Source organism: Protopterus annectens, chromosome 5.part1 (assembly GCF_019279795.1).
Source record: "Protopterus annectens isolate FY-2018-M chromosome 5.part1, PAN1.0, whole genome shotgun sequence".
Lineage (NCBI taxonomy): Eukaryota > Metazoa > Chordata > Ceratodontiformes > Protopteridae > Protopterus > Protopterus annectens.
The window spans coordinates 562087718-562103166 of NC_056736.1; the positions used below are offsets into that span (position 1 = coordinate 562087718).

A 15449-nucleotide genomic window follows, 5' to 3' on the forward strand; every position below is an offset into this window, starting at 1 on the left:
CCTTTGACACTATCTCCCATAAACTACTCCTTAATAAACTCTCCCAACTTAACCTATGTCCCTCCTCATTAAACTGGTTCTCTAGCTACTTATCTAATAGATCTCAAGCTCTGAAATGGAAAAAAGCCACTTCCTCATTCCTAAGTACTCCAACTGGGGTCCCCCAAGGCTCCATATTGGGTCCTATACTATTTAACATCTTCATAAATGATTTCCATAATTCTGTACCATTCTCAAAAATTATTCAATATGCAGACGATTCAACCATTATCTGCTCTGCCACATCCATTCCAGTACTCCAAAAACTCACACAAGATGCATTCTGTATCACTGAACAATGGATGAAAACAAACCATCTAGCATTAAATGCCTCTAAAACCAAATTAATGGTTTTACTCCTCTAAACACATCTCTGCCAACACAAATTCCTTCTTAATCACCAGTAACAACAACACATCCTTGGAATTGGTGCCAGAGACTAAGTTACTTGGGGTTCAAATTGATAATCAGCTGAAATTCCATTCCCACATACAACTTAATATCAAAAAGACTCATCAAAAACTAGGTATGCTCTACCGACAAAATCATTTCCTTACACCCACTACTAAAAGAACTCTCTCTTCCTCATTCCTTGTTCCCTCTCTTCTGTATGGTGCCCCACTCCTGACTAACTTACAATCTTCCCTCAAAACACAACTCTCCTCATGCTACAATAAAATAGCCAAATTCGCTAGTGGCCACAAAGCATCTACTCACCATTGCTTATCTCTCCACAAACTAACATGGTTAGAACTACACAACCAACTCATATATTCTCAACTCACTCTTGCCCACAAGCTCATCCTTAAACCCTTGCTATGTCCATCTCTTTCCAATACCTTTAAAATGCACCTTCCTTTCTCAGAACCAATAACCAGAACCTACTTGAACTACACATACCACTACGCCCCCCAGGCAAAAAACTTCTATCTTATAGTTTAGCACGTCTCTGGAACTCCCTACCTCCAGCTATTCGTACCACCTTCAACCACTTTACAATCAAAAAATATCTTTACTCTCATCTACTAACACAGTGGGAATGCTCCTGCACCCACCCTTCATAATTTCAATGCTCTTCCTTCCACCCTCATATTTTCAAAACTACCTTATTTTCTTCCTCCTCCTGATAATAAGTTCCTTTGCATCTCGTAAAGAAACATTGATTCTATATCCTCAAACAGTAATTCTGTAAAATTCTACAATTACTGCAATATGACTCACTTTATAGTATGTACCATCTACAAACTGTAATTTGTACAATTCTGTAAATACTGCATTTTAACTCTGTACAAAATGCAATCTGAATCACTTCTATAGAAAGTACCATCTGCAACAGTCAACACCAGTGTTATGCTCTTAACAGTGTAATTGTATTGTATTGATAACTTGATTGCTAATCTTTTATTATATTTGTATAACTATATAACCTTGTTAATGGAGCTTTTCTCCCCAGGACTCCATTGAAAACGGGTTCATCTTGGCCCAATGGACTATCCTAGTAAACCAACTGCAAATAAATAAATAAATAATAAAATAAATAAATAAATAAATATATATATATATATATATATATATATATATATATATATATATATATATATATATATGTATATATATATATGTATATATATATATGTATATATATATATATATATATATATATATATATATATATAATATATATTAGTGTTTTACATATTAGTATTGCAGACTATAATTTCTAGTCAGGAATGTCAGAAAAAGCCAAATCTGGATTTACGTGTTGCCAGTGTGGACAGAAAATGTCCATAACTGACAACCACGTTTCCTGCGTCTACTGTCTAGGCCCTCTCCATCTTCAGGAGGACTGCTCCATCTGCCACTCGTTTAGTGGCAGAATGATGATGGAAAGACGTAGGAAACTTATTGAGAGGGGTCTCCTGAAGCCGGAGTTTCAAGAGGCATTGGAAAAGGCAGACCAGTCATCGAAGTCTTCGAAGGTGTCGGAGCCCAGGTTATCGGCTCCGAGTACCTCTGTTAAGATTCGGTCGCCGGCTCCACAGACCTTGGAGCCGAGCATGGAACTGCTGCCTCGGGGCGAGGTCCAGGTTTTGGAGCTGGTGTCGGAGGTACTCCCTTCATCGATCCTTTGCTCTGTGACCTCTTCGACCCGTTCCTCCAGACCACTGTCATCCACTGATGTGGATCGAGTAGTACAGAAGCTGATGGAGAACACAGCCTTATCCAAACTGATTGCAGTTTCGTCCCAATTGGTTTCGAAGCTTGAAGCCTTTCCTGTTCCATCCATAGATCCTCCTTCGAGACCCATCGAGTCATCAGAGCCGGGAGTCGAGGATCTGATGATTGTTGATCCCCGGAGCCAAAGCCTTCGTTAGTGCTTTCGGCTCCACTGATCTCGACACCCTCTGTATCCATCGCGAGGTCTCTGAGCCGACAGTCTCTCCTCGGTTCCGGGAGGGAGAGTTGAACCGAAGTTTCGGTTCCGACTCTTCCTCTCAGTGCAGATTAGTTTGGCTCCATCCTCTGGATCAGAGCCCGTGGTTCCGGGCCCGAGGAGGATACCGGGTTCTTCAGAACCGGTGGAATCCTCTGCCCAAGGCTCCGGTGCCTTCGAGGCCATGAGGAAGGTGTTGTCTGTTAAGACATTCACATCTTCAGATTCCTCTTCTCCTTCCTGAAAGATCTGCGTTCTGCACCTGCCCCACTAAGCGTAGAGACCCAAAGCCTCAGTCAGCCCCAGAGGGTGAACCCTGCTCCTCGGAAGCTTCACCAGATGCCCCCTCTGATGAAGTCCCGAGGAAGAGATTGTGCAAGAGGAGGTACCTTGATTCCCCACAGGAATCGTTGACATCGGACACCAACTTGGATGAGTCAGAGGGGTCCCCACGGTCCTCCTCCGAGGATGTCTCATTTGCCGACATCCTGGAAATTCTCAAACAGAGGGGTGACTGGCAGTCACTTGCCCCCACTGAGGACGAGTCGGTGTTGCTGAAGGCTTTTGGGGCTCAACCTTCCACCTCCTGGGTAATTTCGCCCTTCAAGTTAATGGATTTAATAGCTCGAAGGGCGTTGGAGTCCCCTGACACCTTGGAACCAGTCCCTCAGAGGCCTAATAAGTACATCACTGCCCCCCAGAATAAAGCGTATCTCACCAAGAGAGTCCCAGTTGATGCTATGGTGGTGGCGGCCACCAAGAAAGAAATTTCTGAAGCATCTTCCTCTGTTCATCCGCCTAACAAAGACTCTAGAATGATTGACAGGTACGGGAAGCGGATTTTTAGTTCAGCGACTTTTTCCATGTGATCGCTGAACTACCTCACCCATTTTACCCGTCTTCAGAGAGATCTCCTCAAAGAATTGGGAGATACTCTACAGGGTACCACAGATGCTGATGTCTCAGACAAGATGACAGCACAGCTCAATACCCCAAACTCTATCCTTAACTCATCCATGCGGCTCATTTCATATGCAGCCAAAGGATCGAGTAGGGCTGCAGCTTCAGCGATGTCTCTGAAGAGACAATCCTAGATGTGCCTATGCTCCTTTGCGGAAGCCTTTAAGTCTTCCTTTACTAATGCCCCCTTTGATGGCTCCTCCTTGTTTGGGCCCAAAGTGAAGGAGACGCTCACTAGGTGTGAGCAAGAAGGAAAGACCCTGTCTGCCGTAGGGGTCCGTTTTTCCGCCCCTTCTAGACCATACCCCAAAGGGCAAAGAGGTGGAAAAATGTGGTTCCGGAAGACTCTGGGAGCTTTCCAATCTACACCTAGTGAAACCCCCTCCAGAAGTGGAGGAGGGGGAAGGAATGGAAGACGCCGCCCAGGCGGCAGAGGGGGTCCGCAGAACCAGGGTGACAGGGATATCGTCCCTGGTAAGCCCTTCCAGCACTCCTGAGTGGAGGCCCGGCTGTCCTGCTCTGGAGGCAGTCTGGGGTCGCTTGGCTTTATACCCAGAGGCCTGGCTAAATCTCACTTCAGATTCCTGGGTAAAAAGCATAATAACCAGAGGATACAACATCCCTTTCTTAAACAATCCTCCCATCCAAAAAAGATTCCCAGATGTTCCACCCAATCTGAGGGATCAGGCAGCCATAGAAATACAAAGGCTGTTAGAAAAAAGAGTCATCCAGCCAGTCCCGGCAGACCAAATAGGATCCGGAACTTACTCAAGGTTCTTTTTAGTTCCAAAGAAAACAGGGGACTGGAGGCCAATACTGGACCTCAGCAAACTCAATACCTTCGTGAAGAAGGAAAAATTCCGGATGGTCACGCTACAACGATCCTTTCGTTTTTTCAAACGAACGATTGGATGTGCTCTATAGATCTCAAGGATGCGTACTACCACATAAAAATGGCCAGGCCATCCAGTGATCACCTGCGCTTCCGGCTGGGAGCCAGTCATTTTCAGTTTCGAGCTCTGCCCTTTGGCCTCACCGCAGCCCCCAGGGTGTTCACCAAGTGTATGGCAGTAGTGGCGTCCCACCTGAGACGACTAGGATTCCGGGTGTTTCCATACTTAGACGAGTGGCTCCTTACCGCCACCATCAGGCATCACGTATTACAAGACAGGGACTATACAATCGATCTCTGTTCCCATTTAGGCATAACACTGAACTTCGAAAAATCTGCCTTGTCACCCTCACAGCATATATCATTCATAGGAGCAGAATTGGACACTACCTTAACTCTGATCAGGCTCCCCCAAACAAGAGTTTCATCCTTAAGGGAACAGATTTCAACTCTTCTACAAAACAAGAGTCCCCGCTGCACAGGTCCTGAAAGTATTAGGCATGATGGTAGCTACCCTTATCGCGGTCCACCTAGGGAGAATGCACATGAGGATCCCCCAGTGGCTACTCTTTGCACAGTGGTCTTGCCAAGGGCTACCGTTGTCACACAACATCCTGCTCATGGAGTCTTGCAAGCGGGATCTTCAATGGTGGATGAACAGCCACGAGCTTACGATAGGCCTTCCGTTCGTGCTTCTCCTCCCCCATAGCCAAAGTGACCACGGACGCTTCCCTGATAGGGTGGGGAGGACTTTTTCAGGGGAGAACAGTTCAAGGCGAGTGGTCGAAAATAGAGTACAACCTGCACATTAATGTCCTGGAGTTGAGAGCAGTGTTCCTGGCGTTGCAACACTTTCACGACTTCTTACCTCCGGGAACAGTTGCAATTCAGACAGACAACATGTCAGTGGTCTGGTACATAAGCAAACAAGGAGGAACCAGGTCTTACCCCTTATGCAGAGAGGCCCTGAGAATCTGGCAATGGGCTGTGTCTACCGGACGCTTTCTCATAGCAACGCACATCCTGGGGACATCCAACGTAATAGCGGACAGGTTGAGCAGAGCCATCCTGTTACCTCACGAGTGGTCTCTCAAAAATCAAGTAGTGGAAAGGATTTTCCGCAGATGGGGCCAGCCTTGCTGCAACCTTTTTGCATCCCCCCTGAATGCCAAATGCAGAAGCTATTTCGCCCTACTTCCCCCTCCGGGAGCCGCCCCCAGGGAGGCACTTGTGCATGATTGGCCCCCAGGTCTCCTATATGCTTTTCCTCCTGTTCCACTAATCTCAAAATTTCTGCAGAAAGCCAAAGGTCTGGAAAGGACGATCATCTTGATAGCACCATTCTGGCCTCGACAGATCTGGTTCACCTTTCTTCAAGCTTACCAAATAGAGGAACCTTGGACTCTGGACCCAGTGCCAGACCTTCTGACCCAGTGCCAGACCTTCTGACCCACTCGTCAGGAGTTCTTCACCCCTCTCTTTCGTCCCTCAAATTGACAGCATGGCTGCTCCACTTCCCAGCTTAGCCAGGTCAGATCGCTTGTCTCCAGCAGTACAACATATTTTGATCTCTTCCCACAAAGCCTCCACTAGAAAATTATACAAGAGCAAATGGAAACGTTTCGTGTGTTGGGCTTCCAAACAAGGTATTGATCCCTTGGTTGCTCCTATTCATAAGGTTCTAGATTTTCTATCTACTCTTTTTCATCAAGGGGCTTCAACATCCACCATAAGGGTACAGCTGGCTGCCATATCTAATTTTCATGTGGGTGAAGGGGGCTCTACAGTTATGTCTCATAGACTTTGTAGAGCTTTCATGAAGGGAACCTATCTACAACCACCCATTCGAAGTCCGTTTTTTCCTTGGAACTTAAATCTAATGCTATCTCAGCTCATGTCACCCTTTGAACCAGCCTCGTCATGCCCACTTAAATATCTTTCCTGGAAAACCCTGTTTCTTGTTGCAGTCACTTCAGCTCGCAGAGTCTCAGAGCTGCAAGCACTGTCAGTTAGACCCCCGTATCTAATCTTTCACCCAGACAGAGTCTCCTTATGTACTAATCCGTCCTTTCTACCAAATGTCTGCTCAGAATCTAATCTTAATCAGTCCATAGAACTTCCTACCTTTTTCAGGCACCATACCAATAAATTGGAATACATGTTACACAAATTGGACGTGTTACACAAATTGGACGTGCACAGACAGCTGAGATTTTACCTGGACAGGACAAAAGAATTCCAGAAATTGGATCAACTTTTTGTTTCGCATGCGGATAGTAAGAAAGGACTTGCAGTATCAAAAATCACGTTATCCTAATGGCTTTCTGACTGCATAAACTTTGCTTATTCATCTTCCAGTCAGTCTATTCCGCTTGAAGCTAAAGCTCATTCTACTAGAGCTGTTTCTACTTCCCTAGCCCATGCTGCTCGTTTACTGATGGATACCATTTGTGCAGCGGCTACCTGGGCTAAACCTCATACCTTTATCACTCATTACAAAGTGGACAGGGCCTCCAGGGACAGGGCTTCCTTTGGTTCCACTGTTCTCAGGAATGTTCTCCCATGAGCCACCCGGGGTTTAGGGTGCTAGGGACGCTACCCGTGTGTAAGAACAAACGGCGAGATCGAACAACTTCACATAAAGAAGTTATGTTCTTACCATAATGTTCCATGTGAGTTGTTCATCTCTCCTTTGTTCTTACATTCCCGCCCTCCTTCCCCCTCCGTGTTCTGGAAGAACAGGTACGACTGGTGGCTGGTTGTCTTTCTCATGGTCCCCTTAGACTGACTGTCTCTCTAGGTAATATACGTGTATATGCGTATGAATACGTATACATGTGTAAGAGAATGTCTTCTGTTGTCTGGTTTTCATAGCAAACTAGATCTGAGGGTTAGCAGGAGAGGATGATGGGATAGGGACTGTGCCTCGAGCCTTTCTTAGATGCAGAGCTTGGAATGTGGCCGACTCGGAGCTGAGGGATCGGCTCCGAACCCATGTGTAAGAACAAAGGCGAGATGAACAACTCACATGGAACGTTATGGTAAGAACATAACTTCTTTTTTTTTTTTTTTTTTGACAAATCACCTGGATGTGCTAAGGATTAAAGTTACTAAATAATTACATACATTTGAGTTTCAGACTTCACATCCTACAAAAAATGCATTCTAACACAAATCCTGTTATTCTAGCAACTTTCTGAATTTATAAAAGAAATATTTAAAATGTGTCCCTAGTTTTGGGTTTTTGATGCCCCCCCAGTATGACAGGCTTTGTCCAGATTTCTTGTGCTAAGAGACTGAGAGGTGTGTGTGTGTGTGTGTGTGTGTGTGTGTGTGTGTGTGTGTGTGTGTGTGTGTGTGTGTGTGTGTGTGTGTGTGTGTGTGTGTGTGTGTGTGTGTGTGTGTGTGTATATATATATGAAATGCCTTGGTGAGTTAGCAGGTGGAATTTTTTTAATTGCATTTTCAAGGAATTATGAGTTTCAAGGGAAGAGAAGTTTAAGTCTGCTAATAATGTGCAACTTTTTTTTTTAGCAAATGGTATCACTATTGTGGTATAAAATTTTAAAGCAGTGTTAGCACAACAGGGAGTATACTTTTGTCTTGATGCAGAAATGCTGTAGGTTCTACTCGCACATCATGTCGATTTGTATTTTAAGGGGGTTTGGTGCTGCAGTCCCGAGTATGTTCTCCTTTGGATGAGATGTCTAGTAACTATGAATCTGCTTTTCAGTTTGCCATCCTTTCCCTATTACAATATACCAGCTTACCATTATTTTAATGTAACATGAGCAATTTATTCTTAAAGGGCTGCAGGCAAAGAATTTGTAGATGAAACACTGAAATATAAAGCTTTTTCTAGCTGCAACCTCATCATTAGTTTCAGATCTTTTTAGTCTGGAATTATTCAAATGACTTTTACTTCTGCAGAGATTGTGCATATTGACTGATATTGGTGGATTATAATAACAGACGTTTGAGTGGCCTTTATTGGTTGAAATTTTCTGAATTGGGTAGCTTTGTCATTATTGTCTCATATATTTTGTTTCACTTCTTTCAGCTTTTCCTGGTTAGGGGTCTCCACAGCGGATCACCTGTCTGCTGATGCGTGGCAGTGGAGTTTTACAGTGTGGAGTTGCCAGCCCAGCGCCCAACCTTCCACAGAAGGCACACACACACGCACCCACACCTAGGGGCAATTTAGTGTGTCTAATCCACCTACAACATGTCTTTGGGATGTGGGAGGACACCATAGCACCCAGCGGAAACCCATATGACCACAGGGAGGACATGCAGACTCCGCACAGAAGACACCCTAGTCGAGGATCGAACCAGAGAATTTCTTGCTGTGAGGCGGCAACACTAACCGCTGCACCACCGCGGCCACCCATATATGTTTTTTCACTGTTTACTGGAAACATTTTTAAAACTATACATTTAAAAAGTACTTTAACAAGTGGTGCTGTATTATACAAGGGATATCGGGAAGGTGAATCAAATAACTTTTGCATGGTCCTAAAAATGCATGCAAGGGGCCTATGATTTGAAAACAGCCCAAAGGTAAACTTAACCCGCCACTGGCCAGATGCATTTTCTTTGAATGTGAGTTTCAAAGGCAGAGAAATTTTAATGCTAAGTCTGTTTTCATTGTAAGACTGTATTGCCTTGTTTAGCAAATGTCTATTGGAGTTTGTGCTATGAAATTTGAAATCGGAGTTTTAAATTAAATCCAAATATCTGTAATCATTGTAGAAGTACAGCATAAAACAGTTTGCACACAAAGATGTTATGTGATCCTATCTCGTCTACATTCTGAATGATGGGTTCGGAGCCGATCCCTCTGCTCCGACTCGGCACGCTTATGCCAAAGAGCGAAGTCTCTTATTGGCTGAGCTTACTATATCCCAGGATGCACCACTACCAGTCCCCCAGATCTCGTTTGCCGCTTCCCTGCGAAGACGTGGTCTCGAGCTGGCTGGGCTGAGTAGCTTTTATTAACTACTTTTCTGTCAGTTTTTTTGCTGTTTTTTGGTCACAAAAGCTGTTTTAACGGCTATCGCTCTTTGTGTATGCGTTTGGATTGTGGAAACTGTTGTGTGTGATTGGGTTGAGTTTGTTTTCGGCCCCCCTTACATCCAGGGCCTTCCCGGACTGTCAACCTTTGAAAACTTTTCAGGGTCTCAAGTCTATAGTTGTTTAGAGTTCCCTGGCATTTACAGGAAGTGTTTGTATTAAACTATAACTGTAAGCTTAGATTTATCATAAGTAAATCTATAGTTGTTTAATTTCCTGTCAAAGTTACTAGAATTGTTTAACATCATGTCTCAAACCCCTAGGCCTTCGGGTTTTAAAAAATGTTCGAAATGTGGTTTTAAAATGTCTATTACTGACGATCATTCGCTCTGTGTATATTGTCTAGGGGCAAAGCACTTGCAGGAGTCATGCAGCGTATGTCACGCTTTTTCCTCAAGGGTCCTCCAGGAGAGGAAAAATAAATTGATTCTTAAGGGGTTAATTAAACCCTCCTTTGAAGAAGCCTTGGCATCCTCTCCGCTCCGCCAAAAGAAAAGGGCTTCGGTTCCGACCAGTCCGTCGGATCCGACTGCCAAGAGACTTAGGCAGGCCTCTCCTTCGGCTCCAAAGACTTCGGAGCCGAGGTCGGAACGGTCTGCCTCGATGCCACCAGTATCGACTCCTCTGGCTTCGGAGCCGATGGCTGGGGCATCGAGAGGCGGGTCACCTTCGGCTCCGCTGCTCTCGGAGCCGACAAGGGTCCGCCGCTCAGACACTTCCTCCTCGGCGCCGAAGTCTACCTCGGCACCGATGGAATCTGGTGTGAGTATTCCCTCGGCGCCGATACTCATCGAGTCGCCTCGAGCCGGTCCCCTAGCCCTTTGGGGCCGATGGAGAGGCCTTCTCGAACCCGTTCTGTTTCCTCTCGGTCTTCGAGAATGTCGGATTCTGATATAGACAGGGTGCTCCAAAGACTGTTCCAGTCCCCAGTCTTCCAAAATTTGTTTCGGTTCCGACCCAGTTGGCTTCGGAGCCGATGACCTTGGCCCACCCCATTGCCATTCCTCCTCCGACTGCTTCGGCTCCGTCGGAGCAGGTGCTGTTGGAGCCGGTGGAGATCTCAGGGTCGGCTCCGACCCTTACTCCAACCCGGGCCCTCGGGTCCGAGTTTGGTACGCGGACTTCTTCGGCTGGACCCGAGGGTGATGTTTCGGGACCTATACTTTCGGTTCCGAGCCTCCCCCTCGGTGCTTCAGCTGCGGGACTTCCGTCGGCTATCACGGCTCCGGAGACCGGACACTCCCAGGATTCTGGGGGTCCGGCTTTCAGGGCCATGAGGAGTGCCTTGGCCAAGTCCTCTTCGGCCATCTCTCCGGCTTTACCGGCACCTTCCCTGGGCGTGGAGACTGGGTCTTTGGCAGTCCCCCTGTCTGTAGCCAGCGGAGCCCCTAGGCCTGAGGTTACCCCCAGTGGGGGTTCCCCTCCTCCTGAGGGTTCTTCGGAGTTGTCTTCAGAGGAACCCCCAAGGAAGAGATTGTGCAAGAGGAAGCACATGGACTCCCCCGAGTCTATTACATCAGACACTGATATGGATGATGCAGAGGGGTCCCCGAAGTCGTCCTCGGATGATGTCTCATTCGCAGACATCTTAGAGATCCTCAAACAACGAGGCGGCTGGATATCCAAACCCCCCTCTGCGGACGAGTCAGTGCTCCTCAAGGCCTTTGGAGCTCAGCCCTCCGCCTCCTGGGTGTCTCCGCCCTTCGACGAGCTTCTGGATTTAGTTTGTCGAAGGGCGTGGGAACATCCAGATACCGTGGAACCAGTCCCTTCTCGTCCAAATAAATTTTGTCTGCTCCCCCCGAGAAGGAGTTCCTTACTAAAGGCGTGGCTGTGGATGCCATGGTGGTGGCATCTGCTACACAACAGGACGTGGCAGAGGCTTCAACGTCCGTCCATCCTCCTAATAAGGAGTCTAGGAGTATGGACAGGTGCGGAAGCGCACCCTGACTTCAGCGGCCTTTACCTTAAGGTCTCTGAATTATTTGGCACATTTTACCAGGCTTCAGAGGGATCTGGTCAAGGAGTTGTCAGATTCCCTCTCGGGTAACCTACCTGAGCAGCTAGCCCAGTCGGTTAGCTCTCAGTTGGCTATCCTTACGTCAATTTCTAACTCGTCCATGAGGCTCATTTCCTATGCGGCCGAAGGCGGGTAGAGCGGCAGGCACAGGCGTGGCTCTACGTAGACAAGCCTGGCTCCGCTTGTGTCAGTTTGCGGAGGCCTTCAAATCTTCCTTCGCCGACGCTCCCTTTGATGGGTCCTCATTGTTTGGACCCAAGGTGAAAGACACCCTTACCGCTGTGAGCAAGAGGGAAAAACTTTATCTGCCGTAGGTGCCCGTTATTCCACTCCCTTTCGGCCTTACCCCAAGGCTAAAGGAGGTGGGAAAATGTGGTTCCGCAAATCTCGCAAGTTTTTCTCCCAACAGCAGGAAGATTCCACGTCCAGAGGCAGAGGACGGGAAATTTTTCAGGGAGACGCCAACCCAGAGGCGGCAGAGGGCACCGCAATACAGGAGACCGCGAGTCACTTCGTGGCTCTTCCGCCTCCCACACGTCATGAGGGATTGCCCGGCTGTGCTGCTCGGAGCCAGTCGGGTGTCGCTTGCCAAGCACCTAAAAGCCTGGGAGTCAATCACACAGGACAGATGGGTGCTTCGGATCATTGCCGGAGGTTACACCATCCCATTCACATACTCACCCCCACCGGCCAAGAGAATCCCGGACCCACCACCCAGTCAAAGGGAAATAGCAGCCGCAGAAGCTTTAAAGCTGCTAGAAAAGGAGTCATCCAACCGGTCCCCACAGACCAGATCGGATCAGGAAATTACTCCAGGTTCTTTTAGTGCCAAAAGACAGGGGACCTGAGGCCAATATTGGATCTCAGCACACTGAACCAATCCGTCCACGAAATCCAAATTCGAATGGTCACGTTACAATCCATTCTCCCATTATTGGAGAAGGATGTTTGGATGTGCTCCATAGACCTCAAGGACGCCTATTATCACATACCGATACATCAGGCGTCCAGAAGGTATCTGCGCTTCAGCCTGGGAGTCAGTCATTACCAATTTTGCGCTCTGCCCTTTGGTCTCACCACAGCCCCAGGGTGTTCACCAAGTGTTTGGCAGTAGTGACGGCTCACCTGAGAAGTCTTGGATTCCAAGTGTTTCCCTATCTCGACGACTGGCTCCTGACTGCCACCACCAGGCATCTACTAATGGACAACCTCAAAGCCACCATCTCCTGGGTGTTTCCTGGGGATTACATTCAATTGGTCAAAGTCTGTCTTGCTGCCCTCTCAACGCATAAAGTTTATAGGAGCAGAGATAGACTCAAGATTGATGCGCGTCTTTCTTCCTGCCGAAAGGATCCGAACTTTACAGGGCCAAGTTCAAGCTCTGATCTCGAGATCCAAAGCCCCAGCCAGGATGGTTCTACAGGTTTTAGGCTCAATGTCTGCCACAGTTCTTTTAGTTCCTCTAGCAAGATTACACATGAGGATTCTTCAGTGGCTCTTGTCAACTCAATGGTCTTTTCAGGATCTTCCCCTCAATCATCACATCATGATTACGGAAATATGCAAAAGGGACCTGCGCTGGTGGCTTCAGACATCCAACTTGGATCAAGGGAAACCCTTTGTCCTCCCCCCTCCAGTGGTTACCCTGACGACAGATGCCTCCCAGATAGGGTGGGGGGGCATTGTCTGGGCAGGCTAGTTCAGGGCTCCTGGCTTGCAGACGAAGCTCTTCTCCACATCAACGTGTTGGAGATGAGGGCTGTACTTCTATCCCTACAGGCCTTACACAAGTTTCTTCCTCAGGGCATCATCGCCATCCACACAGACAACATGTCGGTGGTCTGGTATCTGAACAAACAAGGAGGGACCAGATCGTACCCCCTTTGCAGAGAGGCCATGAGAGTGTGGGAATGGGCTGTAGCTACCAACCGTTTCTTGGTAGCGACCCACATCCCGGAAAGTCAAATGTATTGGCGGACAAATTAAGCAGGACAATTCTCTCTCCTCACGAATGGTCTCTAAACCGCACAGTAGCAGCCCAGGTTTTCAAGAGATGGGGACGCCGTGCTGCGACCTATTTGCAACTCCACAAAACGCCAAGTGCCAAAGGTTCTTCTCCTTGATTCCACATCAGGAAGTACCAGCCATGGATGCTCTAGCACAACCTTGGCCAACAGGGCTACTTTATGCCTTTCCTCCAATTCCACTCCTTCCCAAAGTTATTCAAAAAGCTTCTCAACTGGGGTCTTTAATGATTCTGATTGCCCCATACTGGCCTCGTCAGATATGGTTTCCTTACCTGAAGAAGCATGCAGTGGACGATCCGTGGACCTTAGACCTGATTCCGGACTTGCTAATCCATCAGTCGGGACACTGGCATCAGTCCCTTCAATCCTTGAAGTTGACAGCTTGGCTCCTCCACTTCCGACCTTAGTTAGAAGGCACAAACTAGATCCGGAAGTTGTTCACATTTTATCTTGACCCACAAACCCACCACTAACAAATTGTACCTCAGTAAGTGGAAGAGGTTTGCTATCTGGGCTCAACTCAAGGGCTTAGACCCTATCACTGCTCCTGTCCCAGAGGTTTTGAAATTCTTAACATCCCTGTTTAATCAGGGATCTTCTGTCTCAACCATTAAAGTCCAACTAGCGGCTATCTCTAAATTCCACGAATCCATGGATCCTCCTTTGATGAGCAGCAGACTATGTAAAACGTTCATTAAAGGTGCGAGTCTATTAAGACCACCAGTTTTTCATCCTGCACCTCCGTGGGATCTTGATTTAGTGCTTGCATTAACATCTCCCCTTCGAACCGGCTGCTACATGCGAGTTAAAATATCTGTCTTGGAAAACGGCATTCTTAGTGGCTATTACTTCTGCAAGAAGAGTTTCAGAGCTTCAAGCCCTGTCTATTAAACCACCGTACTTGATTTTCCACAAGGATAGAGTATCACTTAGGCCTAATCCATCCTTTGTCCCAAAGGTCTGTTCTAGTTTCTGTCTTCAACAATCTCTAGAGCTACCAGTTTTCTTTCCAAAATTCTCCAATGAAGCAGAATACACTCTCCATAAATTGGATGTTCACAGGCAATTACGCTTCTATTTAGACAGGACTCAGCAACCGTAAGTCAGACCAGTTGTTTGTGTCCTTCTCAGATAATAAATTGGGCCAAACCATCACAAAAGCCACTATCTCAAAATGGATCAGAGATTGCATAGCTCAGGCCTATTCTTCTTGAATAAGCAACTTACAACATCTATCAAAGCTCATTCTACCAGAGCTATGGCTACTTCTATAGCCTTTCATTCCAAGCTCGCTATATCGGAAATTTGTGCTGCGGCTACTTGGTCCAACCCGCACACTTTCATTTCCCACTACAAATTGGATGTGGCATCTAAAGGACGAGCATCATTTGGTTCCACGGTACTCAGGAGTGTTTTCCAGTGAGCCACCCAGGATTCAGGTGCTAGGACGCTGTCCCATCATTCAGAATGTAGGCGAGATAGGATCACATAACATCTTTTAGTTATGTACTCACCATAACTTCAGATGTTTGGGATCCATCTCGCTACATTCCTGATACCCACCCTCCTTCCCCCTGCCTTGGAGATCAGAAGAGATTGAACGGTTTTGAGTTCTACTGTTTTTATCTTGTTTCATCTGACGATGTTATATAAGCAGGGCGTGCATGTGTGCATGTATGCGGACAAACTAGATCTGGGGGACTGGTAGTGGTGCATCCTGGGATATAGTAAGCTCAGCCAATAAGAGACTTCGCTCTTTGGCATAAGCGTGCCGAGTCGGAGCCGAGGGATCGGCTCCGAACCCATCATTCAGAATGTAGGCGAGATGGATCCCAAACATCTGAAGTTATGGTGAGTACATAACTAAAAGTTTTGAACTATGTTTATGGCAACTGGGGAAAATATTCAAGTACTGGGGCACTGGAATGACTGTATGGTGGAGGGCCCTGGGTTTACACCCCTCTGCAAAAACTCCTGTGGGCTCCCCTGAGGCCAAGGCAAGCT

General features: G+C 47.0%; 1 protein-coding gene across 1 annotated transcript in view; it reads left to right on the forward strand.

Moving 5' to 3' along the window:
* SKA3 (spindle and kinetochore associated complex subunit 3) overlaps positions 1–15449 on the forward strand; it is a 730622-nt gene that overhangs the window by 23766 nt on the left and 691407 nt on the right. The gene's annotated exons all lie outside the window — the stretch shown is intronic.